The sequence below is a fragment of the Oncorhynchus kisutch genome, linkage group LG23 (genome assembly GCF_002021735.2).
Source record: "Oncorhynchus kisutch isolate 150728-3 linkage group LG23, Okis_V2, whole genome shotgun sequence".
Lineage (NCBI taxonomy): Eukaryota > Metazoa > Chordata > Actinopteri > Salmoniformes > Salmonidae > Oncorhynchus > Oncorhynchus kisutch.
Window position 1 is genome coordinate 22,131,910 of NC_034196.2, and position 12,210 is coordinate 22,144,119.

Consider the following 12,210-nt stretch of genomic DNA (forward strand, 5'->3'; position numbering starts at 1 on the left):
ATAGATCCTCTTCAGATGTAGAAAATGGCAAAATAGACAACCCTCAGAGAGGGCGACAAATGAAACAGAAAGTCCTTCTGATATTTACAAAAGAGTCCCCTTCTTAGCAGCAGAGGAGAATAGCTGGGTTGCGGCGACAGACTGCTGGTCTCTCTGGGTAGGCGCGGGTCGTAGCGGACAGAGGTACCTGATCACACGTAGCATCAGAAGAACAGGCAAATTCCGACAGGATGGGACAAGGGTGAAGCAAACAAGACGATAGTTTGGTTCTGGCATGAGAAACTCAAACGAGAATCTGACAAAGAAAGAAGCAGGAACAGAGAGAGAAATAGAGACCTAATCAGAGGGGAAAAGGGAACAGGTGGGAAAAGAGTGAACGAGGTAGTTAGAGAAGATGAGGAACAGCTGGGGGAAGGAGAGGAAGAGAAGGTAACCTAATACGACCAGCAGAGGGAAACGGAGTGAAGAGAAAGAACAGGAACAAGACATAATATGACAATACATGACAGTACCCCCCCACTCACCGAGCGCCTCCTGGCGCACTCGAGGAGGAAACCTGGCGGCAACGGAGGAAATCATCGATCAGCGAACGGTCCAGCACGTCCCGAGAGGGAACCCAACTCCTTTCCTCAGGACCGTACCCCTCCCAATCTACTAGGTACTGATGACCACGGCCCCGAGGACGCATGTCCAAAATCTTACGGACCCTGTAGATAGGTGCGCCCTCGACAAGGATGGGGGGGGGGGAGACGAGCGGGGGCGCGAAGAACGGGCTTAACACAGGAGACATGGAAGACCGGGTGGATGCGACGAAGATATCGCGGGAGAAGAAGTCGCACTGCGACAGGATTAATGATCTGAGAAATACGGAACGGACCAATGAACCGCGGGGTCAACTTGCGAGAAGCTGTCTTAAGGGGAAGGTTTTGAGTGGAGAGCCATACTCTCTGACCGCGACAATATCTAGGACTCTTAGTTCTACGCTTATTAGCGGCTCTCACAGTCTGCGCCCTATAACGGCAAAGTGGAGACCTGACCCTCTTCCAGGTGCGCTCACAACGTTGGACAAAAGCCTGAGCGGAGGGGACGCAGGACTCGGCGAGCTGAGACGAGAACAGCGGAGGCTGGTACCCGAGGCTACTCTGAAAAGGAGATAGACCGGTCGCAGACGAAGGAAGCGAGTTGTGGGCGTATTCTGCCCAGGGGAGCTGTTCTAACCAAGACGCAGGGTTACGAAAAGAAAGACTGCGTAAGATGCGACCAATAGTCTGATTGGCCCGTTCTGCTTGACCGTTAGACTGAGGGTGAAAGCCGGAAGAGAGACTGACGGAAGCTCCAATCAAACGGCAAAACTCCCTCCAAAATTGAGACGTGAATTGCGGACCCCTGTCCGAAACGACGTCTGACGGAAGGCCATGAATTCTGAAAACATTCCCGATGATGATTTGTGCCGTTTCTTTAGCAGAAGGGAGCTTAGCGAGGGGAATAAAATGAGCCGCCTTAGAGAACCTATCGACAACCGTAAGAATAACAGTCTTCCCCGCTGACGAAGGCAGTCCGGTGATAAAATCTAAGGCGATGTGAGACCACGGTCGAGAGGGAATGGGAAGCGGTCTGAGACGGCCGGCAGGAGGGGAGTTACCGGACTTAGTCTGCGCGCAGACCGAACAAGCAGCCACGAAACGACGCGTGTCACGCTCCCGAGTGGGCCACCAATAACGCTGGCGAATGGAAGCAAGCGTACCCTGAACGCCGGGGTGGCCGGCTAACTTGGCAGAGTGAGCCCACTGAAGAACGGCCAGACGAGTAGGAACGGGAACGAAAAGAAGGTTCCTAGGACAAGCGCGCGGCGACGGAGTGTGAGTGAGTGATTGCTTTACCTGCCTCTCAATTCCCCAGACAGTCAACCCGACAACACGCCCCTCAGGGAGAATCCCCTCGGGGTCGGTGGAGACTACTGAAGAACTGAAGAGACGAGATAAAGCATCAGGCTTGGTGTTCTTAGAGCCCGGACGATAAGAAATTACGAACTCGAAACGAGCGAAAAACAGCGCCCAACGAGCCTGACGCGCATTAAGTCGTTTGGCAGAACGGATGTACTCAAGGTTCCTATGGTCAGTCCAAACGACAAAAGGAACGGTCGCCCCCTCCAACCACTGTCGCCATTCGCCTAGGGCTAAGCGGATGGCGAGCAGTTCGCGGTTTCCCACATCATAGTTACGTTCCGACGGCGACAGGCGATGAGAAAAATACACGCAAGGGTGGACCTTGTCGTCAGAGAGGGAGCGCTGAGAAAGAATGGCTCCCACGCCCACCTCTGACACGTCAACCTCGACAACGAACTGTCTAGAGACGTCAGGTGTAACAAGGATAGGTGCGGATGTAAAACGATTCTTGAGAAGATCAAAAGCTCCCTGGGCGGAATCGGACCACTTAAAGCACGTCTTGACAGAAGTAAGGGCTGTGAGGGGAGCTGCCACCTGACCGAAATTACGGATGAAACGACGATAGAAATTCGCGAAGCCGAGAAAGCGCTGCAGCTCGACGCGTGACTTAGGAACGGGCCAATCAATGACAGCTTGGACCTTAGCGGGATCCATCTTAATGCCTTCAGCGGAAATAACAGAACCGAGAAATGTGACGGAGGAGGCATGAAAAGTGCACTTCTCAGCCTTCACATAAAGACAATTCTCTAAAAGGCGCTGGAGGACACGTCGAACGTGCTAAACATGAATCTGGAGTGACGGTGAAAAAATCAGGATATCGTCAAGGTAGACGAAAACAAAGATGTTCAGCATGTCTCTCAGGACGTCATTTACTAATGCCTGAAAGACAGCTGGAGCGTTTGCGAGGCCGAAAGGAAGAACCTGGTATTCAAAGTGCCCTAACGGAGTGTTAAACGCCGTTTTCCACTCGTCCCCCTCCCTGACGCGCACGAGATGGTAAGCGTTACGAAGGTCCAACTTAGTGAAAAACCTGGCTCCCTGCAGGATCTCGAAGGCTGAAGACATAAGAGGAAGCGGATAACGATTCTTAACTGTTATGTCATTCAGCCCTCGATAATCTATGCAGGGGCGCAGGGACCCGTCCTTCTTCTTAACAAAAAAAAACCCCGCTCCGGCGGGAGAGGAGGAGGGGACTATGGTACCGGCGTCGAGAGCTACAGACAAATAATCTTCGAGAGCCTTACGTTCGGGAACCGACAGAGAGTATAGTCTACCCCGGGGGGGGGGGGGGGGGGTGGTTCCTGGAAGGAGATCAATACTACAATCATACGACCGGTGCGGAGGAAGAGAGGTGGCCCTTGACCGACTGAACACCGTGCGCAGATCGTGATATTCCTCCGGCACCCTTGTCAAATCACCAGGCTCCTCCTGTGAAGAAGAGACAGAGGAAACAGGAGGGATAGCAGACATTAAACATTTCACATGACAAGAGACATTCCAGGAGAGGATAGAATTACTAGACCAATTAATAGAAGGATTATGACAAACTAGCCAGGGATGACCCAAAACAACAGGTGTAAAAGGTGAACGAAAAATTTAAAAAGAAATGGTTTCGCTATGATTACCAGAGACAGTGAGGGTTAAAGGTAGCGTTTCACGCTGAATCCTGGGGAGAGGACTCCCATCCAGAGCGAACAAGGCCGTGGGCTCCTTTAACTGTCTGAGAGGAATGTCATGTTCCCGAGCCCAGGTCTCGTCTATAAAGCAGCCCTCCGCCCCAGAGTCTATCAAGGCGCTGCAGGAAGCTGACGAACCGGTCCAGCGTAGATGGGCCGACAAGGTAGTGCAGGATCTTGAAGGAGAGACCAGAGTAGTAGCGCTCACCAGTAGCCCTCCTCTTACTGATGAGCTCTGGCTTTTACTGGACATGAAGTGACAAAATGACCAGCGGAACCGCAATAGAGACAGAGGCGGTTGGTGATTCTCCGTTCCCTCTCCTTAGTCGAGATGCGGATACCCCCCAGCTGCATAGGCTCAGCACCCGAGCCGGCGGAGGAAGATGGTAGTGATGCGGAGAGGGGGGCAACGGAGAACGCAAGCTCCTTTCCCCGAGCTCGGTGATGAAGATCAACCCGTCGCTCTATGCGAATAGCGAGTTCAATCAAGGAATCCACGCTGGAGGGAACCTCCCGGGAGAGAATCTCATCCTTTACCTCCGCGCGGAGACCCTCCAGAAAACGAGCGAGCAAAGCCGGCTCGTTCCAGTCACTGGAGGCAGCAAGAGTGCGAAACTCAATAGAGTAATCTGTTATGGATCGATTACCTTGACATAGGGAAGCCAGGACCCTGGAAGCTTCCTCCCCAAAAACAGAACGATCAAAAACCCGTATCATCTCCTCCTTAAAGTCCTGATACTGGTTAGTACACTCAGCCCTTGCCTCCCAGATAGCCGTGCCCCACTCACGAGCCCGTCCAGTAAGGAGAGATATGACGTAGGCGATACGAGCTGTGCTCCTGGAGTAAGTGTTGGGCTGGAGAGAAAACACAATATCACACTGGGTGAGGAACGAGCGGCATTCAGTGGCCTCGATCCATCAGTGGCCGGTGGATCGAGGCGGAGATGGTGAACCTGTCTTGTGAGGTCGGAGACTTGGGCTGTCAGGGTCTCAACGGCATGTCGAGCAACAGACAATTCCTGCTCGTGTCTGCCTAGCATCGCTCCCTGGATCTCGACGGCTGAGTGGAAAGGATCCGAAATCGCTGGGTCCATTCTTGGTCAGATTCTTCTGTTGTGCACTTGAGTGAGGACCCAAAAGCGGTTTAACAAAAACAGAGTCCTTTAATGTAAAAACACAGGGAAGACATAGATCCTCTTCAGATGTAGAAAATGGCAAAATAGACAACCCTCAGAGAGGGCGACAAATGAAACAGAAAGTCCTTCTGATATTTACAAAAGAGTCCCCTTCTTAGCAGCAGAGGAGAATAGCTGGGTTGCGGCGACAGACTGCTGGTCTCTCTGGGTAGGCGCGGGTCGTAGCGGACAGAGGTACCTGATCACACGTAGCATCAGAAGAACAGGCAGATTCCGACAGGATGGGACAAGGGTGAAGCAAACAAGATGATAGTTTGGTTCTGGCATGAGAAACTCAAACGAGAATCTGACAAAGAAAGAAGCAGGAACAGAGAGAGAAATAGAGACCTAATCAGAGGGAAAAAGGGAACAGGTGGGAAAAGATAGAACGAGGTAGTTAGAGAAGATGAGGAACAGCTGGGGGAAGGAGAGGAAGAGAAGGTAACCTAATACGACCAGCAGAGGGAAACGGAGTGAAGAGAAAGAACAGGAACAAGACATAATATGACAATACATGACAATAAGAGACGGTAGCAGCAACATTATGTATGAAATACGTAAAAAAATAAGTACAAATAACGCAAAGAAACAAACCAAAAAACACATTTGGTTAGGAATACGTAAAACGTCAGCATGTGCTCCGGCGCCATCTCCAGCTTCCTTATGTAGCTGTAGCAGGATTGTGTCTCGGTACCACAGCACATTTTAAAACAGGGGTTATTAACTGAGCTATAGAGCATTTTCACATCATACATAAAAATGCAATTTTTACTTGGTTTGCTTGTTACTTACATGGATATGTATAGGAAATACACTTGTTGGGTTTTCAGGAAAACCCTGAATTAACTACAGTGCAATAGGAAAGTGTTCAGACCCCTTGACTTTTTCCACATTTTGTTACGTTACATCCTTTTATAAAATTGATTAAATTAATGTTTTTCCTCATCAATCTACACAAAATACCTGAAAATGTCAAAGTGAAAACAGGCTTTTGGAAATGTTTGCATAAGTATTAACCTTTGCTATGAGACTCGAAATTGAGCTCAGGTGCATCCTGCTTCCATTGATCATCTTTGAGATGTTTCTACAACTTGATTGGAGTCCACCTGTGGTAAATTAAATTGATTGGACATGATTTGGCAAGGCATATATGAGGTCCCACAGTTTACAGTGCAAGTCAGGGCAAAAACCAATCCATGATGTCGAAAGAATTGTCCGTAGAGCTCCGAGACAGGATTCTGTCAAGGCACAGATATGGGGAAGGGTACCAAAAACATTCTGCAGCATCGAAGGTCCCCAAGAACACAGTGGCTTCCATCATTCTTAAATAGAAGAAGTTTGAAACCACCAAGACTCTTGAGCAATCGGGGGAGAAGGGCCTTGTTCAGGGAGGTGACTAAGAACCCGATGGTCACTCTGACAGAGTTCTAGAGTTCCTCTGTGGAGATGGGAGAACCTTCCAGAAGGACAACCATCTCTGCAGCACTCCACCAATCAGGCCTGATGAAAGGTCTGATGAAACCAAAATTGAACTCTTTGGCCTGAATGCCAAGCGTCACGTCTGGAGGAAACCTGGCACCATCCCTACAATGAAGCATGGCGGTGGCAGCATCATGCTGTGGGTATGTTTTTAGAGGCAGGGACTGGGAGACTAGTCAGGATCAAGGCAAAGATGAACAGAGCAAAGTATGGAGAGATCCTTGATGAAAACCTGCTCCTGAGCTCTCATGACCTCAGACTGGGTTGAAGGTTCACTTTTTAACAGGACAACAACCCTAAGCACACATTGCCAGGACAACGGAGAAGTGGCTTTGGGACTAGTGTCTGAATGTCCTTGAGTGGCCCATCCAGAGCCCGGACTTGATCCCGATCGAACATCTCTGGAGAGACCTAAAAATCGCTGTGCAACGACGCTCCCCATCCAAACTGACAGAGCTTGAGAGGATCTGCAGAGAAGAATGGGAGAAACTCCCCAAGTACAGGTGTGTCAAGCTTGTAGCGTCATAACCAAGATGACTCAAGGCTGTAATCGCTGCCAAAGGTGCTTCAACAAAGTACTGAGTAAAGGGTCTGAATACTTTTTATTTTTTTTAAAGTAACCTTCATTTAAGTAGGCAAGTCAGTTAAGAACAAATTCTTATTTACAATGACGGCCTACACCGGCAACCGGTTGTGATACAGCCTGGATTCAAACCAGGGTGTCTCTAGCACTGAGATGCAGTCCCTTAGACCGCTGCGCCACTCGCCACTACTTACAGTACCAGTCAAAAGTTTGGACACGCCTACTCATTCAAGGGTTTTTCTTTCTTTTTTAGAATAGTGAAGACATCAAGACTATGAAATAACACGCATGGAATCATGTAGTAACCAAAAAAGTGTCAAACAAATGTTATATTTGAGATTCTTCAAAGTAGCCACCCTTTGCCTGGATGACAGCTTTGCACACTTTTGGCATTCTCTCAACCAGCTTCATGAGGTAGTCACCTGGAATGCATTTCATTTAACACGTGTACCTTGTTAAAAGTTCATTTGTGGAATTTCTTTCCTTCTTAATGTGTTTGAGCCAATCAGTTGTGTTGTGACAAGGTAGGGGTGGTATACAGACGATAGCACTATTTGGTAAAATATGTGTTATTTCATAGTTTTGATGTCTTCACTATTATTCTACAATGTAGAAAATAGTAAAAACATAAAGAAAAACCCTTGATTGAGTAGGTGTCTCCAAACCTTTGACTGGTACTGTATGTATATGTGGGGGCCCAAAAATATAAAAACCTGTTTTTGCTTTGTCACTATGGGCTATTGTGGATAAATTGATGAGGGGGGAAAAAACTATTTAATACATTTTAGAATAATGCTGCAACATAACAAAATATGGAAAAAGTCAAGGGGTCTGAATACTTTCCCGAATGCATTGTAGACAGAATGGGCATAGGAGCAGAGGGAGGGAAGGAAGGAGGGAGGGAGGCATTGTGTCCAGATAGAGATGACTCACCACAATTGGAGAGGTTCAGATGCAGCGCCCTGGCACCAGAGTCATACCTCCCACCCACACCCTAACCTGGTCTCCGCCCCATCTATACCCCCACCGTCGTCCCCACCCCCAGGTAAAAACATTTGATTTATTCATCCTGTAAAACCCATATGATGAAATAAGGACAAACTCATTACTTACGGATTCACATTTATTCAGATATACCATATTCAGTAACATCAGCAGAATCTCATCAAACTTTTACATTGCCCCACTCTGGGAGAATGTCATACAATTCATAACAGGAGGGGGGACATTTATTAGTTCAGAAATACCATACAGTAAACCAACCATACTGTAGCTCTTGAAACATTCATAACAGGACAGAAGGGTCTTTCAAATGAGTTTACTGGCATGTCAGTAGAAAGGAACTCTACTATAGCTCAGTCAGTCAGTGGCCTGAATATCAGAGCGGCATCAGTGTTAGGGACAGGAAATCATGCAGATGTAAGTGACTGGTGACTTATCATCATACATATTTGATGAAATTAGACAGAAACTGCAGTGACTGGCTAAATGGCTGCTAGCAGTGTGTGTGAGGTCTTCAAATCTAAAGGAGTGCCAAGCTCATCAAAGCCAACTGGACCAGATACATAATCTTTACTATTACCATTGTGAAATGACTTGGGTATAGAGACACACAAACAGATTCTAGTAACCACAGCCCATTGTTTCTGGTAGTCTGTGAATAAAAGCAGAAAGCTGTTTAGTAGCTACACCCCCTCGGTTGCCACATTTACTTTGATGCCGAAAACAGAACCGTGTTGTAATGCTTCGTCTCTGGATACCAGGGAATAGTCTAGGTCTTTTCAGCATATCTTAGTCCCTTTGTCAGAAGGGAGAGGGTGTGAATGTGCCAAACCTTCCGCTGAGAATAGAATGGATAACTAGCCTTTTCTCCAAAGGATATGAAGGTTGAAATACCTAAATGTATGTTTTCTTGTTACTCAAGGTTGGGCTTACGTTTGTTTCTGTCCCACCCACACAACCATATAATCAAAATGTTTTACTCTTTATTATTTATTCCACTTTCGTTTCATCATCCCACATACAAGGCCAGAATGTTGCTATGATGCCCCTGCTTCAAATAACATTAAACATGCAAACAGAAAATGCCACACAAACACACTACCGTGACAGTTGACTCTTTCCTTACCCTGTGACTTCTTAGCTTGTAAATGTGCTCGTGCGCCTTATGAGTTTGCATTTCATATTACATCATTTAAATAAGGGGCCACAGAAAGATATCATCAATATTTCCATCACATAGTCAGTGGTGAATCAGTGTTGTTGCAGTCTGTCAGTGATGCTTCCCTTACAGGGAGGAAACATCAGTATGCTGTCCACTGAGAGACAGTGTAGTACCCAGTTACATTCCTTTTTAGCTTTGTCACAAAGGATCCAACAGACAAGCAGATTTAAAACTGATTTTGCAATGCTGTGATAGCTATATGCAGGAAACGGACATCAACATTTTTAAACAATAACACTGAATACAGATATACGTTAAGGGTAATGCACAGGATTCAACCTTAATAAGCCTTTAAGAAATCATCTACCCATTGAGTTATACATTCAGCTAGGTTTAACTCTGCATTTTCAGAAGTACTTTCTCTACTGCTGTGTATTATACACTGGAGTAGAGAAACCTGCACTGTGTGCGACCGATCCAGCAGCAGAGGGCAGTGTGGAAACACGCACCTTCTTAAAGCATAGATAGCTCTCCTGTGTAGAGGCTGCACCATAATCAATTACTCCCCGACTCCTGCACCAAACATCAGGCAACCTCCCTGCATACGCAGCACATTTCTCTGGAAGAGAGGGAGTATTAAACAGCCTGTTTAATGTATCCACTGAGTCACAGGTGACACAGGTACACATTACACCAGATCCTTCGAAACAAAGCTTTATTGTCTCGTTTACACAGAGGCAGGTTAATTCAAATCCTCTCCCCACAAGTGTCATGTGGGATGAGGGATTGTGTCTGGGACATTGCTACGGCAGGCGTGTCCCTGCTGTAAAAAAACAGCCTAGACCAGCATAGGCTGGTGACCAGCTTTCATTGTATTTTCACTGATAACCAGCCTTCGTTGTGTTTTCACTAGTGACCAACCTTCATTGTGTTTTCGCTGGTGACCAGCTTTCACTGTGTTTTCGCTGGTGGCCAGCCTTCGATGTGTTTTCGCTGGTTACCAGCCTTCGATGTGTTTTTGCTGGTGGCCAGCCTTCGATGTGTTTTTGCTGGTGGCCAGCCTTCGATGTGTTTTTGCTGGTGGCCAGCCTTCGATGTGTTTTTGCTGGTGGCCAGCCTTCGATGTGTTTTTGCTGGTGGCCAGACTTCGATGTGTTTTTGCTGGTGGCCAGCCTTCGATGTGTTTTTGCTGGTGGCCAGCCTTAAATGTGTTTTTGCTGGTGACCAGCCTTCGATGTGTTTTTGCTGGTGGCCAGCCTTCGATGTGTTTTCGCTGGTGACCAGTCTTCGTTGTGTTTTCACTAGTGACCAGCCTTCGATGTGTTTTTGCTGGTGACCAGCCTTCGATGTGTTTTTGCTAGTGGCCAGCCTTCGATGTGTTTTTGCTGGTGGCCAGCCTTCGATGTGTTTTTGCTGGTGGCCAGCCTTCGATGTGTTTTTGCTGGTGGCCAGCCTTCACTGTCTTTTGGACACACCTGCGTACCAGCATATGCTGGTCACCCGCAAAACCCGCATCAAGTCACATTACGCTGGATTGCAAAGTGATGTCTAATTCCTATAAGTGATGTTACGTTTGATACCAGAGCTCTGGGGAATGTGTGGAAGTCGCACATCTGTTTACTTAAAAGTAGTGGGTCGATGCCTGTATCACTTTATCAGATGCACGTCATTAAAGACATCCGAAGCTTCGTTTGATCATGTGCTTTTTCTAACTGTGTGTTGCAAAATGCAATATCCCACTGATTTCGCCCAGTGACCAGTAGCTTAGCAGGTAGAGTAGGGAACATTGGAACAGTGAGGGTATGGGGTTGAATCCCGGTAAAGGCCCACTATTTCGAAAATTGTTTTATGAGAAACAACACATTATGCGCATTGATGTTCAAATAATTAATTGAATTTAGTATAGTATAAGTTTCTGTCTTAATCATCCTAAATAATGCCATAGAGTCACAGTTTTTGAAAAAGGGAAGCATTATGCAAACCTGTTATTCTAACTGATTCTAGGCTACTAGAGCCAACAAACTAAATGTTGTGCCATGGAGTTTTGAGGAAAACAGTGGAAAAAACATACATCCATCAAACGTTGATACTTATTGCTGACCGGCAGATGTCCCTAATATACATTGTGAACCGATAATGAAGCTCAGAGTAATGAACCGTTTTCGTGCACAATTTCATGAACCCTCCAATGCCTTCAGAAAGCCTCAGTTTCCTATCGGACTCCAGCCTGAGTATATTATATTCACCCATAATCTGCATTCAGAATGACTGACAGGGTCAGAATGTTTTATGAATGAGACTACCTAAATCATTTCACCTGGAACAATCATTTCAGTCATGGGTGCAATAAGTTCAACTACCAGATTGGATTAGTTTAGAAAATGTTTGTTATTTATCTTTGTGTAGCTTCAGATAAATTCATTGATTAATTAATCATGCAAGAACATAGATATTGAAACAAACAGTTGTAAAAATCTAACCGCAAAAGAGCATGCTAGAAAATATGATAATGACGGGTGTGGTTTTGCAGACTAGCCTGACCAGCTAGCTCAGGAGTAGGCCACTCGGATCACTTCATGTTCTTGATTTAACCAACCTGGAATCCCAGGTGTGTTGAATTTATGCAATTTACTGAACTTATCAATTAGCTCAGTTGGTCAGGTGGGGTACCTAGTTGGGGAAAAATAGCCACGGCTCTCCAGGAACAGGGTCGTCTACCCCTTAGCTAGACCATGCTGGACCAGCATACACTCTTATGGGTTCTTTACTGCTGTGATGGTTGTGAAGAACCATCCTGTTCTTTCCCTTTCCACCATGTTTTCCTTTTATGCCATGAAATGCTACTGTTAAAAAGTAACTTTTACGGTACACAACAGGCTACTGGTGTATGGTAAACAAAAACCAGATCATGTATTTTTACAGCTGAATTAAGGTGTTATTGCTGTAATGGAAAGTACTTGAGACTACACCTCAGTTGGGTTTTGAATTTACTGCTACTTTATTGGTTGCTAAAGACCTGAATTTTCTGTTACACCACCAGGTCCATGCGAATGACAGAAATTGGCTACAGATATAATGGAAAGAATAGTATCAGTCGTTTGCTAAGTCAATAATAATTATTGGCAGAATATGTGACAATCTGACAACACCAACATAAATATAGTAGTGCTCAGGGACATTTGATGTA